The following is a 14,002-nucleotide window of genomic DNA, read 5'->3' on the forward strand; positions in this document are numbered from 1 at the left end:
GACATAAAGCAGGGAGATCTGGAAGGTGACAGTATTTGTATATCATAGGGATTTAACCCCACATTTTTTAGAAAATTCAACATCTCAGGATATCACTAATGAGTAACATATAATTAGGACAAAATTGTCCAGGAACAGTTACATAGAGCTCAACATAAGACGTTGCTAATGGCGCCAGGATGCGATACAAACATTATGGTGCCAATGATATTGGTGCTAAAAACGTTAATGTTCATTTCACAATGTTGATTGATTTATGTGTGAGTAGCAATATATTGCATTTCAACACCGACTGTTGAGGATGGTCAGAATTGAGTGAAGGCATTTATCCTGTAATTTAGCTGTACCTGACATACAATATGATGCTTATAGCATATAATTGCACTATTGCACATTTGCACAGTAATGAGATATTGATATGAACTCTACAAGGAGACTATGGGACAGCCACGCCCACTGGGGCGGGTAGTTAAAATATCAGCTGGTGCATGGTGAACTTTGCTGCTGTACAGGGAACATACGCCATTGAGGAAGGGACCGAGGACTACAGAAACGCGTCTGGCGATTTTGGAAAACCGATGTTGTGTTTCTTTGTATGCTGCCTGCGTGCCCCTTGCCAATAAACGAGTAGGCTTATCTAAGTGTCGGAGATCGAACTCCTTTGGGGATACCTGCAATGTTGGAGATTATTATGGCTGTTGCCCAGCCGTGGAGCAAGACCCACTGCTGCTGTGGGTCGGCGTGAGCCTCTACTGTGCTAACAGCTGCGGGAGACACACAAGTACGGCGTAATATGCAGGATGATGCCGGCTTGGAGCTGAAATTGCCATGGACAAAGCGGAACAGGCAGCCAATTTGACTTAACATCAACCTACTTGGGCAGAAACTGTTTGAATTAAAATTTTTCCTTGACAAAAGCATGCCCAATTGTGATATGAATATACCGTGCACAACTACCAGGAGGCTGTGGGACAGCCACGCCCACTGGGGCGCAGAGTTAAAATATCAGCTGGTGCATGGTGAACTTTGCTGCTGTACAGCATACGCCATTGAGGAAGGGAGCGAGGACTCCCGAAACGCGTCTGGCGATTTTGGAAAACTGATGTTGTGTTTCTTTGTATGCTGCCTGCGTGCCCCTTGCCAATAAACGAGTAGGCTGATCCAAGTGTCGGAGGTCGAACTCCTTTGGGGCTACCTGCAATGTTGGAGATATATATATATTTATTTTTAGATCTCTGAGGGCATTGGAATCCAGGTACATTATTGACCTCCAAAGTATGCAACCGAGAGGTTTAAATAATGACGAGGAATTATGGGCACATCTGGAATGAGTCCAACAGAAAGGGTGAGAAGGATGTAAGTTTTGGTCAGCAAAAACAACTTGTGCCACGAGAGACCTCCAAGAATGTGAAGCAAAGGAAATTAAAGGGGAGAAAGGGGGAGAACGTGGAGATGTAAACTTTCAGGTGGCTATTGTTCTATATTTTTCTCTAACAATATGCAGATTATAAATTGTTCAGCTATATGGAAGTATTTGCCCATACAGGGCGTAATTGCAAAACAGGGACTTGTGTGAAAAATACTAATGCCCATACAGGGCAAGACTACATAATCGCATATTCATATGCAAACAACTAGGGACAAAGGAATTGGGATAATATTGAACATTGACGAATGGAACGTTCAATGTCCTATTTCCAAAAGCATTGCTCTAATTTACAAACATGAAATAATGTGCATGAAATACCTTCACTGCTCTCAGTCTTATTTCGTTTGAAACAGAGAGGACAATTTTGGAAAGTATGCACATGTATATAGTAAAGGGGAAGGACATGATTATTATACGAATGTATTTTTCCTTCCCGTTGTCCCTTTAAGGTAGAAATGTACATATGTGATGAAATGAAATGCTGAAGTATCACTTTGGATACTTCAATGTTTTTAATTGCATGAGCACTTTATACACACCATTTTCCCCGCCATGTAAAGCTCTTATCAATACTGTGTAATGCAATGTTGCACATTGTAAGATGGCCGCTGATCAGAAAAGATTCAGTCCTCTTTCTATGTTGAGGAGGAGGTGGGGATATAATGGTGTCTTTCACTGTAATCTGGTTGACACTGACGAAGCCCAAGTGGTGAAACGCGTTTGTCAAGGGGGCAGGGGGTCTGCCAATAAATTTTCATCTGGATGAGAGACTTTCGAGTGCCATCTTTTTTCGTAAAAAACAACGATTTGTGGCGACCATATATATATATATATATGCGTGTAACGCTCCCTGGAGCACCGAACAAACAGCACAGCCAGACAGAGAAACGGACACCACTCCGGTAGTTTCAGCAGCAAAGTTCTTTTTTTATTTTATCATTTTCAAATGCAGTGTCAAAGGTGCCGCGATCCGACGCGTTTCGGCGATCCTGTCGCCTTGCTATATATATTTATTTATATATATATATATATATATATATATAGAGAGAGAGATATATATATAGAGATATATATATATATATATATATTTTAAACATATTTAAACATTACAGAAACAAATAGTCATGGATGATGGCATCAGTGATGTCATTTGAGATGTCATCAGCGATGTCACTAACCCTGTCATGAATGATGTAATATGTGACATCATCAGCAGTGCATTGCGGGGGCGCGATTTATAGTTAGCTCGACTAATTATAAGGGCAAATTTCTCTGGTTGTGTACTAGTGAAATGTCCAACTAACTATAACGTCCCTGAAACTTGTTGTTTTTTCAGTGAATTTCAAAGGTTTATTTAAAAGATAATTTCTAACTATAACATTCCTGAAACCTACGATGTTTTCAGTGAAATTCTAAGGTTTTTTAGATGCTAATTTCTATCTCTAATGTCCCTGAAACCTGTGATTTTTTTCAGTGAATGTCTTAGGTTGTTTAAATGCTAATTTCTAACTACAACATCCCTGAAGCCTGTGGGTTTTTTCAGTGAATTTCTAAGGTTTTGTTATATGCTAATTTCTAACTACACCTAGATAGGTAAGACATGGGCAAAAAGAGAAAAAATGTGTAAATAGAAGCAAGAGAAGTACAGAAAGAAGCAAAAGAAATACAGAAAAAGGCAAAAAAAGAAAGTACAGAAAAAAGCAAGAGTGGTGCAAAAAGAGGAAGAAAGGTACAGACAGAAGGAGGAGTAGTGATGAAAGACGCAAGACATGTACAGACATAAGCAAGAGAAGTCAGGGAAGAAGCAAGCGAGGAAACAGAAAGAAGCAAGAGGGTTGCAAAAAGAAGAGAGTGAGGAACAGAAAGAGGAAGAAAGGCACGGAAAGAGGCACGTGATGTGCAGAAAGAGGCAAGAGAGATGCAGAAAGAGACAAGAGAGGTGTGGAAAGAGGCAAGAGAGGTACAGAAAGAAGAGAGGTGCAGAAAGAGAGGTGCAGAAAGAGGCAAGAGAGGTGCAGAAAGAGGCATGAGAGGTGCAGAAAGAGGCAAGAGAAGTACAGAAAGAGGCAAGATAGGTGCAGAAATAGCCAAGAGAAATGCAGAAAGAAGCAAGAGAAGTACAGAAAGAGGCAAGAGAGGTTCAGAAAGAGGCAAGATTGGAGTAGAACGCAAAGAGAGGTGCAGCTATAGGCAAGAGAGGTGAAAAAAGAGGCAAGAGGGTGCAGAAAGAGGCAAGAGAGGTACAGAAAGGCAAGAGAGGTATAGAGGCAAGACTGCAGAAAGAGGCAAGGGATGTGCAGAAAGGGGCAAGAGAGGTACATAAAGAGGCAGGAGGGTTCAGAAAGAAGAGAGTGAGCTGCAGAAAAAGGAACAAGAGGTGTAGAAAGAGGCAAGAGAGGTGCAGAAAGAAGAGAGTGAGCTGCAGAAAGAGGCAAGAGAGGTTCAGAAAGAGGCAAGAGGGGAGCAGAAAGAGGCAAGAGAGGTACAGAAAGAGGCAAGAGTGGTGCAGAAGGAGGCAAGAGAGGTACAGAAAGAGGCACAACAGGTGCTGAAAGAGGCAAGAGAGGTATAGAAAGAGGCAAGAGAGGTGCAGAAATAGCCAAGAGAAATGCAGAAAAAAGCAAGAAAAGTGAAGAAAGAGACAAAAGAGGTGCAGAAAGAGGCACAATTGGAGTGGAAAGCCAAGAGAGGTGCAGCTATAGTCAAGAGAGGTAAAATAAGAGGCAAGAGAGGTGTAGAAAGAGGCAAGAGAGGTACAGAAAGGCAAGAGAGGTATAAAAAGAGACAAGACTGCAGAAAGAGGCAAGAGATGTGCAGAAAGAGGCGAGAGGTGAATAAAGAGGAGAAACAGGTAAAGTGTAGCCGCTCGTAGTCGTGGACTAAACACACGTTTCAGAGACTTCCCTGCTCTGACCTGCCATTGTCCGGTGGAACTTTGACCTGTAACCTGGGAGCCCATGTGCTCGGTTACCAACTTTGCTGGGTGCTGCTGTGGGGAGAGCCTACGCCTCTGACACCGGGAGCGGGACTGCGAGGACCAGAGGTGCTTGCGCCAGGACATCGCGCGCACCTGGTGCCTCTTCCCGCCCCCTCCTCCCTGTGGGCTACATACCGACTCGCGGCCCCCGCTTCGCGGGCGCCGCTCGTAGTCGTGGACTAAACACGCGTTTCAGAGACTTCCCTGCTCTGACCTGCCATTGTCCGGTGGAACTTTGACCTGTAACCTGGGAGCCCGTGTGCTCGGTTACCAACTTTGCTGGGTGCTGCTGTGGGGAGAGCCTACGCCTCTGACACCGGGAGCGGGACTGCGAGGACCAGAGGTGCTTGCGCCAGGACATCGCGCGCACCTGGTGCCTCTTCCCGCCCCCTCCTCCCTGTGGGCTACATAATGACTCGCGGCCCCCGCTTCGCGGGAGCCGCTCGTAGTCGTGGACTAAACACGCGTTTCAGAGACTTCCCTGCTCTGACCTGCCATTGTCCGGTGGAACTTTGACCTGTAACCTGGGAGCCCGTGTGCTCGGTTACCAAGTTTGCTGGGTGCTGCTGTGGGGAGAGCCTACGCCTCTGACACCGGGAGCGGGACTGCGAGGACCAGAGGTGCTTGCGCCAGGACATCGCACGCACCTGGTGCCTCTTCCAGCCCCCTCCTCCCTGTGGGCTACATAACGACTCGCGGGCGCCGCTCGTAGTCGTGGACTAAACACGCGTTTCAGAGACTTCCCTGCTCTGACCTGCCATTGTCCGGTGGAACTTTGACCTGTAACCTGGGAGCCCGTGTGCTCGGTTACCAACTTTGCTGGGTGCTGCTGTGGGGAGAGCCTACGCCTCTGACACCGGGATCGGAACTGCGAGGACCAGAGGTGCTTGCGCCAGGACATCGCGTGCACCTGGTACCTCTTCCCGCCCCCTCCTCCCTGTGGGCTACATAACGACTCGCGGCCCCCGCTTCGCGGGAGCCGCTCGTAGTCGTGGACTAAACACGCGTTTCAGAGACTTCCCTGCTCTGACCTGCCATTGTCCGGTGGAACTTTGACCTGTAACCTGGGAGCCCGTGTGCTCGGTTACCAACTTTGCTGGGTGCTGCTGTGGGGAGAGCCTACGCCTCTGACACCGGGAGCGGGACTGCGAGGACCAGAGGTGCTTGCGCCAGGACATCGCGCGCACCTGGTGCCTCTGCACCGCCCCCCTCCTCCTACTTAACCCAGCCCCCTGATGCGATCGCGGGACACGCGCGTGGACGGAAGCGCGGGCGAAGACCGGGCAAAGAGCGGGCCGTTTGAGGCCGTTCGAGGACGAGGGAGGACGGGCCACCCCCCCCTGTCCGGACAAGCACACCCGATTTGCTAGAGCAGACCATTGGGTTTCCTGAAACTGGGAATGTCTACGTGGGAAACTAGAAGCAAATCATCTATGGCTGCGGCAGGAGCACCCCAAGGTACAATTGACAATTATTTTGTAAAGGCCGGCGCACTCTTGATAGAAGACATCGAAGTACTTGAACGACGGATCTCCCAGGAAATCGACTGGGTGCGGAGGTCCTCATTGGGTCCGGTTGCCCTAGCTAAAACACCGGAGGGGGGGAAACCTTTACCGACCACACTGCGGGGGTGACAGGGGCAAACCAGTCTCTCACTAACTCCGATCTTGACGATATGATTCTACTGACCCTTCCTAATACACAGACACCACATATAGTCATCTCTAACCCCCCTCAAGACACAACATCAAAGGCAAAGGAAGGTGCCATCCCAAAAAGAGGGAGAGGTGGGGCGACCAAGGGGGGGAAGAAACCAAAAACCCCTAAGTCCAACACTGTAAAAAAAACTCCTGTGAGGGGGGGAAACACCATGAGTGTCTTGCCGGTGAAAGGAGACAAGGCTCCACCCGCCGAAAGGGTAGTACCGGATCTAGTACCCTTGTCTAATAATTCTATACTGGATCCTTCTAGTGAGGATATCACATTGGCGGACATAGGCGCACTTATCAGGTCCCTCCTAAGTCCCTTAGAAGCTCGCCTAATAAAAATAGAAGCTAGGCTGATCAACATAGAAAAATCCACAGTCCAGCTGGCTGATTCTATAAAATCAGAAAGGAAGGGCAATACAGGGGGGTTGGAACCACCAGCTGATAATACCTCTCAGCTAGTAACGACACTGAAGGAGAAAACTATAGGTTTCACACAAAATGCCCAACATAAAACAAACCAAAATAAAACTCCCCAACAACCGAACAGGAAAACCACTGTTGCACCTAATAATCGCCAATCATTGCCAGCCGCCCTCCCCGTTCCAAATACACACTCTAAAGCTAATAACACCACCCCTAGTCAACCACAGAAAGACCAGCCACCACCAGCTAATACACAAAAAAATATCCCCCCAATTAAAACTGTGAATCTTCCACCCGAGGCAGCCCCTTACACAATAATACTAGCTGGGGTACCTGAGTTAAAACCCAATACCTCAGAGGCAGCCTCCTCCCTTAAAAATAAGGCCATCGATTGGTTGTCCAAATATAGACCTCTCCCACCTACCATAACAGCCGATATTCTTATGGTGCGGAGAGCTACTTGGGTAGGTAATCATAGGAAAACAATTGCAGGGGATTGTATCCTGGTTAGGTTTAGAGATACTAAGACTGCTTATATATGCAGCTGGTCCTCCCACGACCAGGATAGCCTCATTCAGCCCTTACCTCTTTCATTTTCCTACCCATCGAGTGCCTATGTAGCAGACAACCAGAGATGGGGGTTCCATCAAGAGAGGAGGGGGGAGTGGGGGTCAAATAGGAGAGGTGGGTGGGACAACCACCACAATAGACATATGATCGCTAACAATTTGCCAGTGTGTGATGAGGAGGAGGGCTGGGGCTTTGGTAGCAGAAGGAGGTGGGGGTGGGGGGGAAGACCTAGAGGAGACAATTATAACAGGCAAATGGCAAAAGAGTATCTCCCACCCTATGATGAGGAAGAAGGGTGGGAGCTTGTCAACAGGAGAAATAGGTCTGGAGGCGGCTGGGGGGGAAGACTGGGAGGAACCCCATGGTCATACTCAAAATCTCAGTTTGGTTATCTTCCGACCTACAATAGATATAGCAATCTTGACTTGGTCGACTGACTATTAGAGGCGGCGATTAGTGAGCTGCCCCTCTTAAACTCCAAAAGGGACAGGTCTCCACGCCCGGAAGATTCCCCATTACAAGGGGAATATAGAGCCGCCCCGAAGACCCAGGAAACTAGCCAAGATCCAAATCACCCGTTGGAAGAGACCTCGGCCAAAGTCAATGATGATGGAACGAGGGATGAGGTCATATCAGGACCCCTAAAGACAAACCCCGCAAGAAATGAATCGCAGGAACTAACACGACCCCTGTCACTGAACCTGATTTCGTGGAACGTGGCGGGTCTGGGCAGCAAGTTAGAATGTGAGGAATGGGTTTCCTTTACTAATTCGAGAAGTATCTGCCTATTCCAAGAAACCTGGGCAAGAGAAAACACACTCGCCAGGGCTTTGCAGTCTTTACGAAACCCGCGAAGTGGGGAGGATGAGGTAGACCCTCGGGAGGCCTCGCAACCTGGGTGGCTACCCACCTGGGCTGCAATGCTACTGTCTTAAATGTGGACTCAGATGATATTCTGGCGGTGCAGATAGAATGGCCTAACTCCCACAAACTTGTACTAATAAATGTCTATTCAAGACCTGTGCCCGCATTTAGAGAATCAAGCACAATTGAAGAACTTTCTGTGTTCTTGAGCCAAATTCCCAGGGAACTTCCCTATTTGGTGGGAGGTGATTTAAATGCACACTTCGAGCCGCTGCCTGGCCTTCTTGATGGACCCTCCCAAGAGGAGGATTCAAGATGGCGGGTGCCGGCAACGATGGCACCCCCCGCAAGGGCGTGGACCCCACTCGCCCTGCAGATAACAGCTCTCACACTCAACCATGGCCGCAGGGCGTGTAATGGTCGCACGAAATCAGACGTCCCAAGTAAATTCACTTTCAATAAAGTTGGAAGTGAATCTAGACTGGATTATGTCTTAGTCCAAATGTCTTCATGGTCACATGTCACCGATTTTAAGATAATAGACAGATTGGACAGTGACCACAACGCCCTAGAACTTGATTATGCCATCCCATGCATCTCGGTTGAGGGACCGACCAAACAAAGGCCAAAGACAGGGCTGGCACTCGAGAACAACAGAAGGAGAGTGAGGTGGGAGAAATTGGTCTCAAGCGATGATAAGCTGGCAAAACTCTATGCCAAAATTATTCCAGCATTGGAAGAGACATTTGCCCACGGGGAAGGCCCCTTTAACGAAGAAACTAGAGCTCTTCTGTGGCAAACCCACGAAGATCTTATCAATATAATGGAGGCAGATCTTTTTAATAAGGGAAATGATAGACGTGGTGGGAATAGCAAAAAGACCTGGTACAATTCCATGTGCCGAAAGTCTAAATGCGACCTCCTGCTAGCTATCAAGGCGGGCAACAGTAGGGAGGAAATACAACTTAGAAGAAGGTCACACAAGAAACTCCTGGAAAGTGCAAGGGTGGAATGGGACGAGGCCCACTGGGAGAAACTCTTGGGTGCTTTAGGGAACAGGGATTCCCGTAAATTTTGGCGATTAGTAAATCATGGCTCGGAAGATCTTCCCTCAGCTATCGAGCCTAATATCGCCCCGAGTTTGTGGCAATCCCATTTTGAGTCCCTATATGCTTTAGAAGAGGAAGCCTCGATCCATAACCCATATACCCTGGAGGATGCCCCAGAATGTGAACCCTTCATGATAAGAGAGGTTCAGAAAGCCATTGAAGGGCTGTCAGTGGGCAAAGCCCCTGGCATGGACGGGGTACCAGGCGACCTATACAAGCAGGAGCCAGGGATTTGGGCACCATATCTGTCGCAAATTTTTAATCCGGTTCTGGGAGGAATGGGGGTCCCGGACACTTGGCTGGGAGCAGAGGTGGTCCCTATATTTAAAAGGGGATCCCCACTGCTCCCAGCCAACTACCGTCCCATTAGTCTAATCGATGTCTCTCAAAAGCTCTTTGGGAGGCTGGTGTTGGATAGGCTCCAGAACTGGCTGGAGGAAACTAATACTTTGAGCCCATATCAAGCGGGATTCAGGAGGGGGGTCTCAACGGTCGACCAAGTCTTCAGACTGAGCCTCATCTACTGGAGGACAGCGCTGATCGAGGGCGGCACGGTGTACACGGTTTTCGTGGATCTGCGTGCCGCTTTCGATCTGGTGCCTAGATCCAAGTTATGGAAGGTTATGGAAGATTTGGGGGTCCCAAAAGACATTCTTGCAATCCTTATCAAATTACACCAAAACAACTTCGCACAAGTCAGGTGCGGAAACAGCGGCATATTAACTAAGAGGTTCCCCGTTCGAAGAGGGGTGAGGCAGGGTTGTGTGCTTGCACCGACCCTGTTTTGCCTCTTCGTGAACGGGGTAATAGAGCACCTGACCAGGATTGCCAACATTGATGCCCCGAAACTGTGCGGCAGCAGGGTCCCCGCAATAATGTTTGCGGATGATACCCTGCTGCTGTCCAAATCCCCTATGGGCATCCAGCGGGTATTAGATGGGTTTCTGGGCTTCTGCGAGGAAAGGGGACTAGAAGTTAATCCGCAGAAAACCAAATTTATGATTTTAAACCCAATGCCGACCAACCGACCAAACCCAAAGCTAGGAGGAGTAAGTCTAGAAAGAGTGCAGACATTCGAGTACCTGGGGATAACCCTTAACCAAAACCTGATGTGGGAGGCACATCAAGCCAAATCGGCCATGAAATTGACTCAGAGGGCGGGTGGCATCTTAAGAATTGCTGGCAAATCTACTTACCGCCCACTTGGCCCGACAATTCAAATCTATAAAGTACAGGCTCGGGGGGCAGTTACTTATGGTGGAGAGCTTTGGGGCCACGTACCATCCCAAAGCCTGTTAACTGCCGAAAACAAGTTCTTAAGGCAACTAACATCCCTCCCCGGTAGCACACCAGTCCTGCCCCTAAGATTGGATCTGGGCGTGAGGCCAATCACCGAGGAACTTGGCCTCAAACCATTGGCTTTTTGGCGCCGCCTATGGAGCAGCCAGGAGCTGATAATCTACAGAGCTGAGCTCCAGGAATTTCTGTCTGCTCCGAAAGTAAGCAGTATACCATGGTTAAGTTATATAAAGAACATGTGCGAGTCCCTTGAATTCCCAGGACTATGGGCAGATCCGGAGAGAGCCAGCATCAGTATCTCGAGGAAGATACTGTCCAGAACTTATAATGATTATATGCTTGCCCGAGCACTGGATAATGTCCGTGAAGGATCCCTAACTTTCGATTTTATCCAATTTAAAGACACTATTACCATGGAATGTGTATTGAATGATATCATGCCTCCCTTAACAAGGAAACTATTCTTGCAGTGGAGGTATGAGACATTACCTTTGGGGTCCTTCACCAAAGGATGGACGAGTCAATCCAGTACAGGGACATGTCCTACATGTACTAACATACAGGAGACCGATGTGCATGTTGTGTTTATGTGCCCAGCCTATCGGAAAAGCAGAAAGCACTGGATCGTCCCGCTGCTTAAAAATTTGGGTTTTAGACGACTCCTACCAGCTTATAGAGTTTTGGAAACTGACTTATCCCCGGTAATTGTTTTTGCCTTGTCAAATTTTTTAACTGCAATATGGGTCACACGTGCTAGGTTCCTAAAGGGGTCGGGGAGGTAGAACTAACCCATCCCCCTTGATTCATTGTAACTGTTTTTAAATTCATTCTGAACCAATCTCGATTGCTTACGCTCTTAAAATGTGTTTATAATTTGGTTTTAATGATGTAACATTTATGTGCACATCTTTTATGGTCATGCGATCGAAATAAAGATTTGAAATTGAATAAAGAGGCACGAGGGGTACAGAAAGAATAGAGTGAGCTGCAGAAAAAGGGACGAGAGGTATAGAAAGAGGCAAGAGAGGTGCAGAAAGAAGAGAGTGAGCTGCAGAAAGAGGCAAGAGAGGTGCAGAAAGGGGCAAGAGAGGTGCAGAAAGAGCCAAGAGAAGTAAAGAAAGAGGTAAGTGGTAAAGAAGGAGTCAAGAGCTGAAGAAAGAAGCAAAAGAAGAGCATAAAATGCCAAGAGACATACATCAAGAGGCAAGAGAGGTGCAGAAAGAGGAATACATGTTTAGAAAGAGGCAAGAGAAGTGCAGAAAGAGGCAGGAAAGGCGCGGAAAGAAGAGACAGGGCTGCAGAAAAAGGCAAGAGAGGTACAAAAAGAAGAGAGTGAGTAGACGAAAGAACCAAGAGCAGTGCAGAAATAGGCATTAGAGGTGCAGAACAAGGCGAGAGAGGTGCACAAAGAGGCAAGAGGTATAGAAAGAAGAGAGTGAGCTGCAGAAAGAGGGAAGAGAAATGCAGAAAGAGGCAAGAGAGATACAGATAGAAGAGAGGTGCAGAAAGAGAGGTGCAGAAAGAGGCAAGAGAGGTGCAGAAAGTTGCAAGAGATGTATAGAAAGAGGCAAGAGTGGTGCAGAAAGAGGCAAGAGAAGTGCAGAAAGAGGCACAACAGGTCCTGAAAGAGGCAAGAGAGGTACAGAAAGAGGCAAGAGAGGTGCAGAAATAGCCAAGAGAAATGCAGAAAGAAGCAAGAGAAGTGCAGAAAGAGGCAAGAGAGGTTCAGAAAGAGGCAAGATTGGAGTAGAACGCAAAGAGAGGTGCAGCTATAGGCAAGAGAGATAAAATAAGAGGCAAGAGCGTGCAGAAAGAGGCAAGAGAGGTACAGAAAGGCAAGAGAGGTATAGAGGCAAGACTGCAGAAAGAGGCAAGGGATGTGCAGAAAGAGGCAAGAGAGGTACATAAAGAGGCAGGAGGGGTTCAGAAAGAAGAGAGTGAGCTGCAGAAAAAGGAACAAGAGGTGTAGAAAGAGGCAAGAGAGGTGCAGAAAGAAGAGAGTGGGCTGCAGAAAGAGGCAAGAGACATGCAGAAAGAGGCAAGAGAGGTACAGAAAGTAGCAAGAGAAGAGTAGAAGGGGGCAAGGGTGGTACAGAAAGAGGCGAGATAGATAAAGAAAGAGGAAGAAAGGTGCAGAAAGAAGTAAGAGAAGTACAGAAAGGGGCAAAAGAGGTGCAGAAAGAGAAAAGAGAGGTACGGAAATGTAAGAGTTAACTGCAGAAAGAGAAAAGAGTGGTGCAGAAAGAGGCAAGAGGAGTACAGAAAGAGGCAAGAGAGGTGCAGAAAGAAGAGTGAGCTGCAGAAAGAAGCAAGAAAATTGCAGAAAGTGGCAAGAGAGGTACAGAAAGAGGCAAGAGAGGTGCAGAAATAGGCAAGAGAGGTATAGAAAGAAGGAAGGGGGTACATAAATAAGTAAGTGAGCTGCAAAAATAGGGAGGAAAGATGCAGAAAGAGGTAGGAGGGGTACAGATAGAAGAGAATGAGCTGCTGAAAGAAGCAAGTGGAAAGCAGAAAAAGGCAAGAGAGCTGCAGAAAGAGGCAGGAGAGGTGCAGAAAAAGCAAGAGAGGTACCGAAAAAGGGAAGGGGTGCAGAAAAAAGTAAGTGAGCTGCAAACAGAGGGAGGAGAGGTGTAGAAAAAGGCAAGAGAGGTGCAGATAGAAGAGAGTGAGCTGTTGAAAGAAGCAAGTGAAGGGCAGAAAGAGGCCAAAGAGGTGCAGAAAGATGCAGGAGAGGTGCAGAAATAAGAGAGTGAGGTGCAGAAAGAGGCAAGAGAGGTGCAGAAAGAGGCAAGAGAGGAACAGAAAGAGGCATGAGAGGTACAGAATGAGGACAAAAAGGTACAGAAAGAGGAAATTGTAGTGCAGAAAGAGGAAGAAAGGTACAGAAAGAGGCAAGAGAGGTGCATTAATAGGCAAGCGAGGTACAGAAATAGGCAAGAGTGGTACAGAAAGAAGCAAGTGAGGTGCAGAAAGAAGTAACTGAGCTGTAAAAAGAGGGAGGAGAGGTGCAGAAAGAGGCAAGAGAGGTGTTGAAAGAAGAGAGTGAGCTGAAGAATGTGGCAAGAGAGATACAGAAAGAGCTAAGAGAGGTGCAGAAATAGGCAAGACATGTGCAGAAAGAGACAAGAGAGGTGCGGAAAGAGGTAGGAGAGGTGTATAAAGAGGCAACAGAGGTGCAAAAAGAAGAGAGTGAGCTGAAGAAAGAGGCAAGAGAGATGCAGAAAGAGCCAAGAGAGGTGCAGAAAGAGGCAAGAGAGGTGCAGAAAAAAGGCAAGCGAGGTGCAGAAAGAGGCTTGAGAGGTGCAGAAAGAAGAGAGTGAGCTGCAGAAATAAACAAGTAAAGTGCAGAAAAAGGCAAGGTAAGTACAGAAAGAGGCAGGAGGAGTGCAGAAAGAGGCAAGAGAGGTGTAGAAAGAGGCAAGATAGTTGCAGAAAGAGGCAAGAGAAGTGTAGAATGAAGAAGAAAGACACAGAAAGAGGCAAGTGAGGTACAGAAATAGGCAAGAGAAGAACAGAAAGAGGTAAGAGAGGTGCAGAAAGAGGCAGGAGAGGTGCAAAAAGAAGAAGGAAGGTGCAGAAAGAGGCAAGAGAGGAACAGAAAGAGGCAAGTGAGGTTACAGAA

The 14,002-nt window shown here is 47.4% G+C and overlaps 1 protein-coding gene and 1 pseudogene across 8 annotated transcripts in view; both read right to left on the reverse strand.

The window, feature by feature from the left end:
* The window catches only part of LOC144767069 (ADP-ribosylation factor-like protein 6-interacting protein 6 pseudogene), a 45,857-nt pseudogene extending 40,550 nt beyond the window's left edge, over positions 1 to 5,307 (reverse strand).
* Positions 1 to 14,002, reverse strand: part of LOC144768773 (uncharacterized) — a 9,320,023-nt gene that overhangs the window by 1,838,577 nt on the left and 7,467,444 nt on the right. The gene's annotated exons all lie outside the window — the stretch shown is intronic.

This window comes from Lissotriton helveticus, chromosome 7 (genome assembly GCF_964261635.1).
Source record: "Lissotriton helveticus chromosome 7, aLisHel1.1, whole genome shotgun sequence".
In the NCBI taxonomy this organism is placed as follows: Eukaryota; Metazoa; Chordata; class Amphibia; order Caudata; family Salamandridae; genus Lissotriton; species Lissotriton helveticus.